Source organism: Bubalus kerabau, chromosome 7 (assembly GCF_029407905.1).
Source record: "Bubalus kerabau isolate K-KA32 ecotype Philippines breed swamp buffalo chromosome 7, PCC_UOA_SB_1v2, whole genome shotgun sequence".
In the NCBI taxonomy this organism is placed as follows: Eukaryota; Metazoa; Chordata; class Mammalia; order Artiodactyla; family Bovidae; genus Bubalus; species Bubalus kerabau.
In genome coordinates this window covers 88,825,292-88,839,356 of record NC_073630.1, presented here as the reverse complement: position 1 = coordinate 88,839,356, position 14,065 = coordinate 88,825,292, and the positions used below count along the sequence as shown (strand labels likewise).

At 39.1% G+C, this 14,065-nt stretch overlaps 1 pseudogene; it reads left to right on the top strand.

The window, feature by feature from the left end:
* Positions 1–13,244, top strand: part of LOC129657102 (UDP-glucuronosyltransferase 2B4-like) — a 35,346-nt pseudogene extending 22,102 nt beyond the window's left edge.
* The last annotated feature ends 821 nt before the right edge of the window (positions 13,245–14,065 follow it).

Here is a 14,065-nt window from a genome sequence, read left to right as displayed (position 1 = left end):
AACATCCAAATCTTGCCCCACAAATCACAATGTTTCCCAGAGGACTTTCTGGGGGGACTGTGGGAGTTCTGAGCAGCTGAGAGGTATCCTGTTGCAGTTCACTTGGTAGCTACACTCGATATTCGATATTTAAAAGAGAATTTTGAAAAAGACTGAGTTGGAGCATAAAGATTCAAATCCTTCCTCCTACTCCTGCTCCCTCTTTTCCCAAGATGAAAACAGCATGTGTCTTAAAATCATTCGTTGAGGAAAAGATTAAGAGAGAAGCCTGGGATCCAGGTTTTCTTCCTGTTAAAGCAGAAAAAGATGACAGGAAGGGGCATGGGCTCCAACTTTAAGGTCTTTTGTGAAAGTGAAGTGAAGTCACTCAGTCGTGTCCAACTCTTTGCGACCCAGTGGACTGTAGCCTGCCAGGCTCCTCTGTCCATTGGATTTTCCAGGCAATAGTACTGCAGTGGACTGCCATTTCCTTCTCCAGAAATATTTCTTTGAGCCCCTTTTTTTGGGGTGGGGGCAAGAATACCGGAGTGGGTTGCCATTCCCTACCCCAAGGGATCTTCCCCACCCAGGAATTGAACCCAGGTCTCCTGCACTGTAGGCAGACACTTTACCATCCGAGCCACCAAGGAAGTCAAATATTTCTTTGAGCCCCCTTTTTATGGGGGGGGGGCACGGGCAAGAACACTGGAGTGGGTTGCCATTCCCTTCTCCAGGAGATCTTCCCAACCCAGGGATTGAACCCCGGTGTCCCGCATTGTAGGCAGACGTCTGAGCCACCAGGGAAGTCTTAAGGTCTCTTAGTCCTGCCCATTAGCAGCTTGACCTAATCAACATACTATTCTGACTGACTGGATTAACAACTACTTTCTCAGAGGTGGGGAGGAAGAGAAGAGGCAAAAACTGGGAAGCATGGAAGAGTCAGTGTTAGCGGAGAAAAAATTAGAAAAGTGCTTCCTGCTAAAGTCCTATCATTTTTATGGCAGTATAAATCCATCAGTACTCATTCACTAGCTGTGAACTACTTGTCCTAAACTACCCCAAACAACCCTGACTATTTTCATCTTTGAGAACATGGATTCAGGTTGACAGCCTTGACATAATATACAGTTATATGCCTTAAACATAAAAAACATTACTCCACTAATCTAGGATTTGGGGGTATTTCATTCCATTGAGAAATAATTTCAGCATCAGTGATTTCTTTGGGGGTAGACATAGCATCATTGATACATTCTAAATTAGTATTTTCTATTGTAAAAAATGCAATTAAATCTCTTAACAGCACAAACATAAATTGCTTATTTCAGTTTATAATAATCAATGAAAATTAATGTGGCACTCTCTTTTTTAAAAAATTTATTGCTTTTATTATTCTGCAATTCCTAGCTTTGTACAAAATATGTGCATGGATATCTCCACTATTAATACCTTTAGAGGAAAAAAAATGAAATAATGTCTTAGAAATTTTATACTTCAAAGATTATAGGAAGTGATTTTCCAATATGCAGTGTAAAATAATTTATATTCTCTCTACTAGTTGAAGAAATTTTATCTCATTATACCACATAGAAAAAAGTATAATATTGCTCACAAAATAAAATAGAAAGAGACACATTTCCATCAAAATGCTTCATAGAGAAAGTAAATATAAGCAAATTTTCACTGATTTCTATCAGAAACTGCTGAGCAAGCAAAGTATTTTCTAGAGTCAAACCACAGGTTTGTTATATAAGATAGTCACATGAAATGAAGTTGCAGAAATTTCAGTCAGCTTTTTGTATACACTACAGTTCTGGTTGATTCTTGAATGCTTTTAGCTATTAAATTACATTATTTACAAGCTAATTTCCCTCAAATCTTTAAAACTAGTCATAGCATTTTGTAGTAAACAAAATGATAAATTGATCAACAGGGTACCAGATTTTTGCTGCTTTGATTTTTTTGAACTATTATTTAACATTATTTAACATTCCTGAGAAGAAATGCCCACATCTGTTCATTGAAAGAAGTGGGACAAAATGACTTCTTACTAGATTTTAACTTCTAAAATGCTCTGAAACTCTGATCTTATTTGTGGAGTTGAGTCTTTTCTTAGTCTTATAGGTTGTGTGGAGATTCAGTGGGAAGAAATCAGATACGTTGGGAAACAACACTCAGCTTTTTAAGTGGATCCAACAGAATGATCTTCTTGGTAAGGAGACGGCAAAAAAAAAAAAAAAGTACTAAGTTCTAATTAAATCTCAGGGACAATAGTGGAACAGAAAGGTAAAACATCAACACTTGATGATAATTATCTGTCATCTATAAATTTTCAATAGCTTTTTGACTGGTCTTCTTGTCTCCCCATTCTTCTATCTCAGCTCTACTACTATTGTAGTGCTTTTATCTAAGATTATATGGGAAGTTCAGTTCAGTTCAGTCACTCCGTCATGTCCGACTCTTTGAGACCCCATGGTCTGCAGCATGTCAGGCTTCCCTGTCCATCACCAACTCCCAGAGTTTACTCAAACTCATGTGCATTGAGTTGGTGATGCCATTCAACCATCTCATCCTCTGCCATCCCCTTTTCCTCCTGCCTTCAATCTTTCCCAGCATCAGGGTCTTTTCAAATGAGTCAGTTCTTTGCATCAGGTGGCCAAAGTATTGGAGTTTCCGCTTCAGCATCAGTCCTTCCAATGAATATTCAGGACTGATTTCCTTTAGGATGGACAAGTTGGATCTCCTTGCAATCCAACAGACACCCAAGAGTCTTCTCCAACACCACATTTCAAAAGCATCAATTCTTCCGTGCTCAGCTTTCTTTATAGTAAACATCCATACTTCTCCTTGAACTTTCAGTAACTCACATTGCCTAAAAATAAAAGTGCAGTTGGTAGAAGATGGCTTTGTAAACAGTACATCCATCATTTTCCTTCTATTGCCAAATGCCCTCTGAGATTCTCCATACATTATCAGAATGAATCATTCCCTCTATTCTTAAGAAACAATGTTTCTTCACTTCCATGATTTTGAACATGGTGTTCTTCGAATCAAGAATCAGTCCACACTTGTCCTCTGGACAAAGCAGCTTTGCAGTAACATCCTCTCTAATGTATAGCTTTCCCTCATTTCCTCAGACAGACTTTCTTTGGAAATTCACAAATGTTTTCATGATCCCATGAGCATAGCAATCCTCAGCAGGAAGCATTACCTTCTTTATTGACTTATACTGTAAATTTCTAACCATGGGACTCAGAATTTATTGTTCTTAGTGAAATCTTTCTTAGGTCACCCGAAAACCAAAGCTTTTATCACTCATAGTGGTGACAATGACATCTCTGAGCCATTTACCATGCAATTTACCATGGTGGGACTCCCTGTTTGTTGACCAACCCAATAATATTGCTCACATGGAGGCCAAGGGAACAGCTATTAGACTTGAACACAATGTCAAGTACGGACTTGCTCAGTGCAATGAAGACTGTCATTTATAACCCTTCATGAGTATAGCATTTCTTTAACTTGGTAGTATCTATAGATCGTTAAGTTCTCTTTTCAACAGTAATATAAGCTTATTTCCCTTATTAAGAGGCTAATTTAAAAATACTTAAAACTATATAACCAATCTGAATTTCACTTTTACATTCAACCATTTGTTTCAAAGTTGCTTTTTAATCCTATCAATTTAATGAGCAACTGCTGCTGTTCAGATGCTAAGTTGTATCCGACTCTTTGCGACCTCATAGACTATAACCCACCAGGCTCCTCTGTCCATGGGATTCCCCAGGCAAGAATACTGGAGTGGGGTACCTTTTCCTTCTCCAAAAGAGCAACTAATCAGTGCAATAATTTTCCATGCAAAAAAGAAAAGAAAAGAAATCTGAACTCTATAGCTTATTGTAACAAGCATGCATTTTTTAAAGTATGACAGAATCCATACAAGGGTTTCCTGATGGCTCAGTGGTAAAGAATCTGCCTGCAGTGCAGGAGAGACAGGAACCATGGGTTTGATCCCTGGCTTGGGAAGATCCCCTGGAGTAGGAAATGGCAACCCACTCCAGTATTCTAGTCTGAAAAATCCCACAGGTGGAGGGCCCTGGTAGGCTACAGTCACAAAGAGTTAAGACACAACTGAGCAACTGAGCATACAAAGCCCATCCATAGAAGACTGAAAAATAAGAAAAATATTATTTCAATTCAATGCTTAAAATTTCTGAAACTCTAAAAATACTAAGAATTACTAATCTTCCTGTCTCGATAGGTTTTCTTATTCTGAACATTTTATTTGAATAGTATCATACAATATGTGGTCATTTACAACTGACTTCTTTTTCTTAGGAAAAAGTTTTTAGTTAGATCTATATTGTAGCATGTACCAGTACTTTTTGTTATTGAATAATATTTTATAGTATATCTATACCATACCACATTCTATTAATACATTCATCAATTGATGGACATTTCTATTTTTTTCACTTTTGTCTATAATGAAAAGAATCTATAAACGCTGTTATATATGTTTGTGTGAACACAGGTTTTTACTGCACTGGGTCATAGGATAATTTTATATTTATGAGAAACTACCAAACTCTTTTCCAAAGTGGTCACTTCATTCTACATTTTCACCAACAGTGTATGAGAGTTCTAATCCTTCATATCATTGCCAACACATGTTCAGTTCAGTTCAGTTCAGTCGCTCAGTCGCGTCCGACTCTTTGCGACCCCGTGAATTGCAGCATGCCAGGCCTCCCTGTCCATCACCAACTCCTGGAGTTCACTCAGACTCACGTCCATTATAAGCATGGTAATGAGTATGATCACTCTTTGGTCTTGATTTACATTTTCCTTATGGCTATTAATGCTGAGAATATTTTCATGTTTTTATTGGCCATTTGTATCATTTTAGAAACATGTCTCTTCCAATCCCTTATCCCCTTTTTAATTTGGTTGTCTTTTTGATTATTGAGCTATTAGAACTCTAATGCATCATATACACAAGTCTCTTTTCAGATATATGGTTCACAAATACACTTTCCATCAGTAAGTTATTTTTCTCTTGCCAGTGTCCTCTGAAACACAATATTTTACAAAAATTAATTGAATACACTTTTAATAATTAAATGTTTCCATACTTTATTGAATCTGTTAAAACTGTTAAAATTTCCCACAGAGGAAACTCCCAGCTCAGATGCCTTCATCAGTACATATTTCTAAATAATTAAGAAAAGAAGTACTATTGATCTTCCACAAACTCTTCTAGATAATTCAAACATATTACCACTTTCCAGGTCATGTTATGAGGCCATAATCCCTAATATCAAAAACATATAAGGACATTACAGGAAAACAAAAATTTTTAACACAATTCTTTCCATAAATAAAATACAAAAGAACTAGAATGCCATATAAAAAGTACAGAACACCTTGATCAAAATGGACTATTCCAAGATTAAAAGTTTGTTTGTTTATATGTATGAAAATGAGTGATATAATTCAATAAATTGTCATCATAAAAGAGAAAAACATTATGACCAGTCCAATGATTAAATAATTGATAAAAGTCAACATCCATTCATAATATCAAAAGAAATATTTTGCAAACTAAAAATAGAAATTTCCTCAATCTTGAAATAGATATATTAAAATACCTATACAAAAGATTACACTTCCTGGCAAAATATATATAGCTTTATACCCTTCACTAGTAAACAAGAAAATGTAAATTAAACCTCATTTATACTTCATCATAAAAGCTAAAATTTGAGAACCATCACAAGAATGTGGAGAAATAGGAACTTTTCCATACTGCTGATGAGAACACAAATTAATAAACCACTTCAGAAAACTGTTTAGTAATATTAAAGAGACCTAAGCATGCATGCAGCCTTTTCTCAGCAATTCCACTCTTAGATATATAACTAATAAACATATATAAATATATAAACCAAAATACATATATCAGAATAATTACACCCACATAACTAGTAATGACCAAAAAGCCATTGAAATACCCAATGATCAAACAATGAATAAGTAATATGTGGTATTATTAAACAAGGGAATACTATACAACAGTGGAACCAACCAACATCTACACGATTCAGACACAAATAACTACATACCATGTGATTCCAATATGTATACAATTTAAATCATTGTATGGTGTTAGAGGTCAGGCTAGTACTTAATCTGGAGAAGAGAAAAAAGTGTCTGGAAGTTTCCACCAAGAAGGAATGCCTATCAGGAGTTTATAATACCCTACAGCCTGATCTGGGTAGGAGTTATATTTGTGTTTCACTTGGTGATAATTTTCTAGCTTATTTGAGTTTTGACCTGTTTACTTGAAATTGTGCAGCTTTCATGCATGCTTCATACTTAAGGGTTTATTTTAGAAAATATAACAAATTTTAAAATGTCTACAGAGTAAATAGTATGCATGAAAGCTGCACAATTTCAAGTAAACAGCTCAAAACTCAAATAAGCTAGAAAAGTATCATGAAGTGAAACACAAATAACTCCTACTCAGATCAGGCTGTAGGGTATTATAAATTCTTGATAGGCATTCCTTCCTGGTGGAAGCTTCCAGACACAACCCCACATCCAAGGAGCTGTGGCTGAGTGGCACAGGAGGGCCAAGAAGAGCTAGTCCACATTCAAGGTCAGGATGGGCGGCAGTGAGGAGACACCCTTCATCCAAGGTAAGGAGCAGCGGCTGCGCTTTGCTGGAGCAGCCGTGAAGACATACCCCACGTCCAAGGTAAGAGAAACCCAAGTAAGATGGCCGGTGTTGCAAGAGGGCATCAGAGGGCAGACACACTGAAACCATAATCACAGAAAATTAATCAATCTAATCACACGGATCACAGCCTTGTCTAACTCAGTGAAACTAAGCCATGCCATGTGAGCCACCCAACACGGGTGGGTCATGGTGGAGAGGTCTGACAGAATATGGTCCACTGGAGAAGGGAATGGCAAACTACTTCAGTATTCTTGCCTTGAGAAACCAGTGAACAGTAAAAAAGGCAAAATGATAGCATACTGAAAAAGGAACTCCCCAGGTCGGTAGGTGTCCAATATGCTACTGGAGATCAGTGGAGAAATAACTCCAGAAAGAATGAAGGGATGGAGCCAAAGCAAAAACAATTCCCAGTTGTGGATGTGACTGGTGATAGAAGCAAGGTCTGATGCTGTAAAGAGCAATATTGCATAGGAACCTGGAATGTCAGGTCCATGAATCAAGGCAAATTGGAAGTAGTCAAACAGGAGATGGCAAGAGTGAACGTTGACATTCTAGGAATCAGTGAACTAAAATGGACTGGAATGGGTGAATTTAACTAGCATGACCATTATATCTACTACTGTGGGCAGGAAAACCTTTAGAAGAAATGGAGTAGCCATCATGGTCAACAAAAGAATCCGAAATGCAGTACCTCAAAAATGACAGAATGATCTTTGTTCGTTTCCAAGGCAAACCATTCAATATCACAGTAATCCAAGTCTATGCCCAACCAGTAATGCTGAAGAAGCTGAAGTTGAACCATTCTACAAGACCTACAAGACCTTTTAGAACTAACACCAAAAAAAGATGTCCTTTTCATTATAGGGGACTGGAATGCAAATGTAGGAAGTCAATAAACACTGGAAAAACAGGCAAATTTGGCCTTGGAATACAGAATGAATCAGGGAAAAGGCTAATAGAGTTTTGTGAAGAGAATGCACTGGTCATAGCAAACACCCTCTTCCAACAACACAAGAGAAGACTCTACACATGGACATCACCAGATGGTCAACACCGAAATCAGATTGATTATATTCTTTGCAGCCAAGGATGGAGAAGTTCTATACAATCAGGAAAAACAAGAGTGGGAGCTGACTGTGGCTCAGATCATGAACTCCTTATTGCCAAATTCAGACTTAAATTGAAGAAAGTAGGGAAAATCACTAGACCATTCGGGTATGACCTAAATCAAATCCCTTATGATTATACAGTGGAAGTGAGAAATAGATTTAAGGGCCTAGATCTGATAGATAGAGTGCCTGATGAACTGCGGTCTGAGGTTCATGACATTGTACAGGAGACAAGGATCAAGACCATCCCCATGGAAAAGAAATGCAAAAAGCAAAATGGCTGTCTGGGGAGGCATTAAAAATAATGTGAAAAGAAGAGAGGTGAAAAGCAAAGGAGAAAAGGAAAGATATAAACATCTGAATGCACAGTTCCAAAGAATAGCAAGGAGAGATAAGAAAGCCTTCCTCAGCGATCAATGCAAAGAAATAGAGGAAAATAACAGAATGGGAAAGACTAGAGATCTCTTCAAGAAAATCAGAGATACCAAAGGAACATTTCATGCAAAGATGGGCTCGATAAAGGACAGAAATGGTATGGACCTAACAGAAGCAGAAGATACTAAGAAGAGGTGGCAAGAATACACAGAAGAACTATACAAAAAAGAACTTCATGACCCAGATAATCACGATGGTGTGACCACTCCCATTCACCTAGAGCTAGATATCCTGGAATGTGAAGTCAAATGGGCCTTAGAAAGCATCATTACGAACAAAGCTAGTGGAGGTGTTAGCATTCCAGTTGAGCTATTTCAAATCCTGAAAGACGATGCTGTGAAAGTGCTGCACTCAATATGCCAGCACATTTGGAAAACTCAGCAGTGGCCACAAGACTGGAAAAGGTCAGTTTTCATTCCAATTCCCAAGAAAGGCAATGGCAAAGAATGCTCAAACTACCGCACAATTGCACTCATCTCACATGCTAGTAAAGTAATGCTCAAAATTCTCTAAGCCAGGCTTCAGCAATATGTGAACTGTGAACTTCCAGATGTTCAAGCTGGTTTTAGAAAAGGCAGAGGAACCAGACATCAAATTGCCAACATCTGCTGGATCATGGAAAAAGCAAAAGAGTTCCAGAAAAACATCTATTTCTGCTTTATTGACTATGCCAAAACCCTTGGCTGTGTGAATCACAATAAACTGTGGAAAATTCTGAAAAAGATGGGAATACCAGACCGCCTGATCTGCCTCTTGAGAAATTTGTATGCAGGTCAGGAAGCAACAGTTAGAACTGGACATGGAACAACAGACTGGTTCCAAATAGGAAAAGGAGTTCGTCAAGGCTGTATATTGTCACCCTGTTTATTTAACTTATATGCAGAGTACATCATGAGAAACGTTGGACTGGAAGAAGCACAAGCTGGAATCAAGATTGCTGGGAGAAATATCAGTAATCTCAGATATGGAGATGACACCACCCTTATGGCAGAAAGTGAAGAGGAACTAAAGAGCCTCTTGATGAAAGTGAAAGAGGAGAGTGAAAAAGTTGGCTTAAAGCTCCGCATTCAGAAAATAAAGATCATGGCATCTGGTCCCATCACTTCATCAGAAATAGATGAGGAAACAGTGGTATCAGTGTTAGACTTTATGTATTTGGGCTCCAAATGGTGGCTGCAGCCATGAAATTAAAAGATGCTTACTCCTTGGAAGTAAAGTTATGACCAACCTAGATAGCATATTGAAAAGCAGAGACATTACTTTGCCAACAAAGGCCCATCTAGTCAAGGTTATTGTTTTTCCAGTGATCATGTATGGATGTGAGAGTTGGACTGTGAAGAAAGCTGAGCACCGAAGTATTGATGCTTTTGAACTGTGGATTTGGAGAAGACTCTTGAGAGTTCCTTGGACTGCAAGGAGATCCAACCAGTCCATTCTAAAGGAGATCAGTCCCGGGTGTTCTTGGGAAGGACTGATGCTCAGGCTGAAGCTCCAGTACTTTGGCCACTTCATGCGAAGAGTTGACTCATTGGAAAAGACTCAGATGCTGGGAGGGATTGGGGGCCGGAGGAGAAGGGGATGACAGAGTATGAGATGGCTGGATGGCATCACCGACTCGATGGACATGAGTTTGAGTGAACTCTGAAAGTTGGTGATGGACAGGGAGGCCTGACGTGCTGCAATTCATGGGGTTGCAAAGAGTCGGACATGACTGAGTGACTGAACTGAACTGAACTGTCTTAATGTGATCAAGAAAAGCCAGTTTGAACTCTGAATGTAATACTGAGACAAAGGCTTCAATGAAGAGCTCGAAACAAGCTCCAGGGTGTTGTGGGGAAGAATATTCCAGAAGGACAAAAGGGACTGCAAGTTCAGAGGTGCTAATGTAAGAAAACATTTGCAACATCAAGAAACAGCTAGAAGGCCAATGGGCCTACAACAGAGTGCCCAAACAAAGTGATCAAGGAAGAGATTACCAGGGGTCTGAGTATGTAGAATACTATGGACTAAAGAACAGATTTGGGTTTTATTCTAAATGTGATAAGAAGCCAGATGGAAAATTTGAGTTAGAGAGATGTAATAACCTAATCAGATCAGATCCGATCAGATCAGTCGCTCAGTCGTGTCCAACTCTTTGTGACCCCATGAATTGCAACACGCCAGGCCTCCCTGTCCAGCACCAACTCCCGGAGTTCACCCAGACTCACGTCCATCGAGTCAGTGATGCCATCCAGCCATCTCATCCTCTGTCATCCCCTTCTCCTCCGGCCCCCAATCCCTCCCAGCATCTGAGTCTTTTCCAATGAGTCAACTCTTCGCATGAGGTGGCCAAAGTACTGGAGTTTCAGCTTTAGCATCATTCCTTCCAAAGAAATCTCAGGGCTGATCTCCTTCAGAATGGACTGGTTGGATCTCCTTGCAGTCCAAGGGACTCTCAAGAGTCTTCTCCAACACCACAGTTCAAAAGCATCAATTCTTCGGCACTCAGCCTTCTTCACAGTCCAAGTCTCACATCCATGCATGACCACAGGAAAAACGATAGCCTTGAGTAGACAAACCTTTGTTGGCAAAGTAATGTCTCTGCTTTTCAATATGCTATCTAGGTGGGTCATAACTTTCCTTCCAAGGAGTAAGCGTCTTTTAATTTCATGGCTGCATTCACCATCTGTAGTGATTTTGGAGCCCAGAAAAATAAAGTCTGACACTGCTTCCAATGTTTCCCCATCTATTTCCCATGAAGTGGTGGGACCAGATGCCATGATGTTCGTTTTCTGAATGTTGAGCTTTATGCCAACTTTTTCACTCTCCACTTTCACTTTCATCAAGAGGTTTTTGACTTCCTCTTCACTTTCTGCCATAAAGGTGGTGTCATCTGCACATCTGAGGTTATTGAGATTTCTCCCGGCAATCTTGATTCCAGCTTGTGTTTCTTCCAGTCCAGCATTTCTCATGATGTACTCTGCATATAAGTCAAATAAACAGGGTGACAATATACAGCCTTGACGAACTCCTTTTCCTATTTGGAACCAGTCTGTTGTTCCATGTCCAGTTCTAACTGTTGCTTCCTGACCTGCATACAAATTTCTCAAGAGGCAGATCAGGTGGTCTGGTATTCCCATCTCTTTCAGAATTTTCCACAGTTTATTGTGATTCACACAGTCAAAGGTTTTGGCATAGTCAATAAAGCAGAAATAGATGTTTTTCTGGAACTCTCTTGCTTTTTCTATGATCCAGCGGATGTTGGCAATTTGATCTCTGGTTCCTCTGCCTTTTCTAAAACCAGCTTGAACATCTGGAAGTTCACGGTTCACATATTGCTGAAGCCTGGCTTGGAGAATTTTGAGCATTACTTTACTCGCGTGTGAGATGAGTGCAATTGTGCAGTAGTTTGAGCATTCTTTGGCATTGCCTTTCTTTGGGATTGGAATGAAAACTGACCTTTTCCAGTCCTGTGGCCACTGCTGAGTTTTCCAAATGTGCTGGCATATTGAGTACAGCACTTTCACAGCATCATCTTTCAGGATTTGGAATAGCTCAACTGGAATTCCATCACCTCCACTAGCTTTGTTCGTAGTGATGCTTTCTAAGGCCCACTTGACTTCACATTCCAGGATGTCTGGCTCTAGGTCAGTGATCACACCATCGTGATTATCTGGGTCATGAAGATCTTTTTTGTACAGTTCTTCTGTGTATTCTTGCCACCTCCTCTTAGTATCTTCTGCTTCTGTTAGGTCCATACCATTTCTGTCCTTTATCGAGCCTATCTTTGTATGAAATGTTCCTTTGGTATCTCTGATTTTCTTGAAGAGATCCCTAGTCTTTTCCATTCTGTTGCTTTCCTCTATTTCTTTGCATTAATCGCTGAAGAAGGCTTTCTTATCTCTTCTTGCTATTCTTTGGAACTCTGCATTCAGATGTTTGTATCTTTCCTTTTCTCCTTTGCTTTTTGCTTCTCTTCTTTTCACAGTTAATTGGTATCTCCAAAAAATAATTTTATCCACTGGTAGAAAATAGATAGTGGAATGGAGAAGAGTCAAAGCACCTGGACTGGTTAGGTGTCATTTCATTTTTTCTTACACTATTACTCTGTTCTATTATACTTCCACAAGAACATCATCCTGAACTCTCCTTTTCACTATCCAACTTACAGTGTTTGGAATGGCTCTTATCAATTCCTATGGTAGAAAAGATTGAAGTTTCCCATCTGAACTTACATTTTCACTTTTTAAATAACTGTCAATCTAAAATTTCAATGTAAAAGTCAAACTTTCAATGAGGACCCAACTAAAAATAGACTACTACTTCTGAAAATGTAGCTTCCCTTGTGGCTCAGCTGGTAAAGAATCTGCGTGCAATGCCGGAGACCTGGGTTTGATCTCTGAGTTGGGAAGACCCCCCTGGAGAAGGGAAAGGCTACTCACTTCAGTTTTCTGGTCTGGAGAACTCCATGGACTGTACAGTCCATGGAGTCACAAACAGCTGGACAGGACTGAGCTACTTTTACTTTCACTTTTCTGTAATTGTATGATATTTACTTTGAATAATTTGTATGACTCTTTTTGAAAACCATCTATGCCATTGGTATGCTTAAGTAAAGTAGCTTTCTTTCAATGTTGGTATCTTTGTTCTTCTTTAGATAGAAAGGAAATGCTATGAGGCTATCAAGAATTCACCATGATTAGCCTGTAAAGTCCCTGGACCGAGCAGTCTTCTGGACTGAGTTTGCCACCTGCTACAAAGGAGCCAAGCACCTGCAGCCAGCCACCCACAACCTCACTTGGTACCAGTACCACTCAGTGGATGTGATTGGGTTCCTATTGGCTTGTGTGGCAACTGTTGTATTTGTCATCACAATATGCTATCTGTTTTGTTGCTGGAAGTTTGCTAAAACAGGAAAGAAGGAGAAAAGGGAATATCTGTATCTGAGAACTGGAGCAAGCTTACTCCATAGATGGAACTCGTCCAACAAGAAGAAGTTATGATAAGGATCCTGTCCTCTTGTGACAAAACGACTTTTCACAATTCAGCACCTCAGATTAAAGTTTATTTTCAAGGGATTTTCTGTTTAAGAGTTGAAATATGACATGCCAAGGGAAAAGCTCATGAAAAATAAAATAAACATGAAACTATATGGGTCTATATTTAAATTTATTTTTTTAATTCAAAAGTTATACTGAAAAGAAACCTTTGAACATAATAGTGTTTTACATGTTGTGTATTGACAGAAGAGATCCAACCAGTCCATCCTAAAGGAGATCAGTCCTGGTTGTTCATTGGAAGGACTGATATTGAAGCTGAAAGTCCAATACTTTGGCTACCTGATGAGAAGAGCTGACTCATTGGAAAAGACCCTGATGCTGGGAAAGATTGAGGGCAGGAGTAGAAGGGGATGACAGAGGACAAGATGGTTGGATGGCATCATCAACTCCATGGACATGGGTTTGGGTGGACTCCGTGAGTTGGACATGGACAGGGAGGCCCGGTGTGCTGCGGTTCATGGGGTCTCGAAAGAGTCAGACAACACTGAGCGAATGAACTGAACTGATAGACACAAGAACAATGAGAAATCTATTTATAATATCCATGTTACTTTGCAGATATGCAGAGTATTTTGTCTTTACTTTGGTGCAGAATATTGTAGCCTTATTTTGCTACAGAAACTGTTCAATAATTGGAATTGTGTTTAAAAATTCACAATTGTGTTTCACTTGTAAGACCTCTAAAACTTCTTGGTTATTACTGTGCATCTAGCCTCAGCATCACTTCTTATCTAAAACCATGGCAAGCCATTTGCCTTCATCCA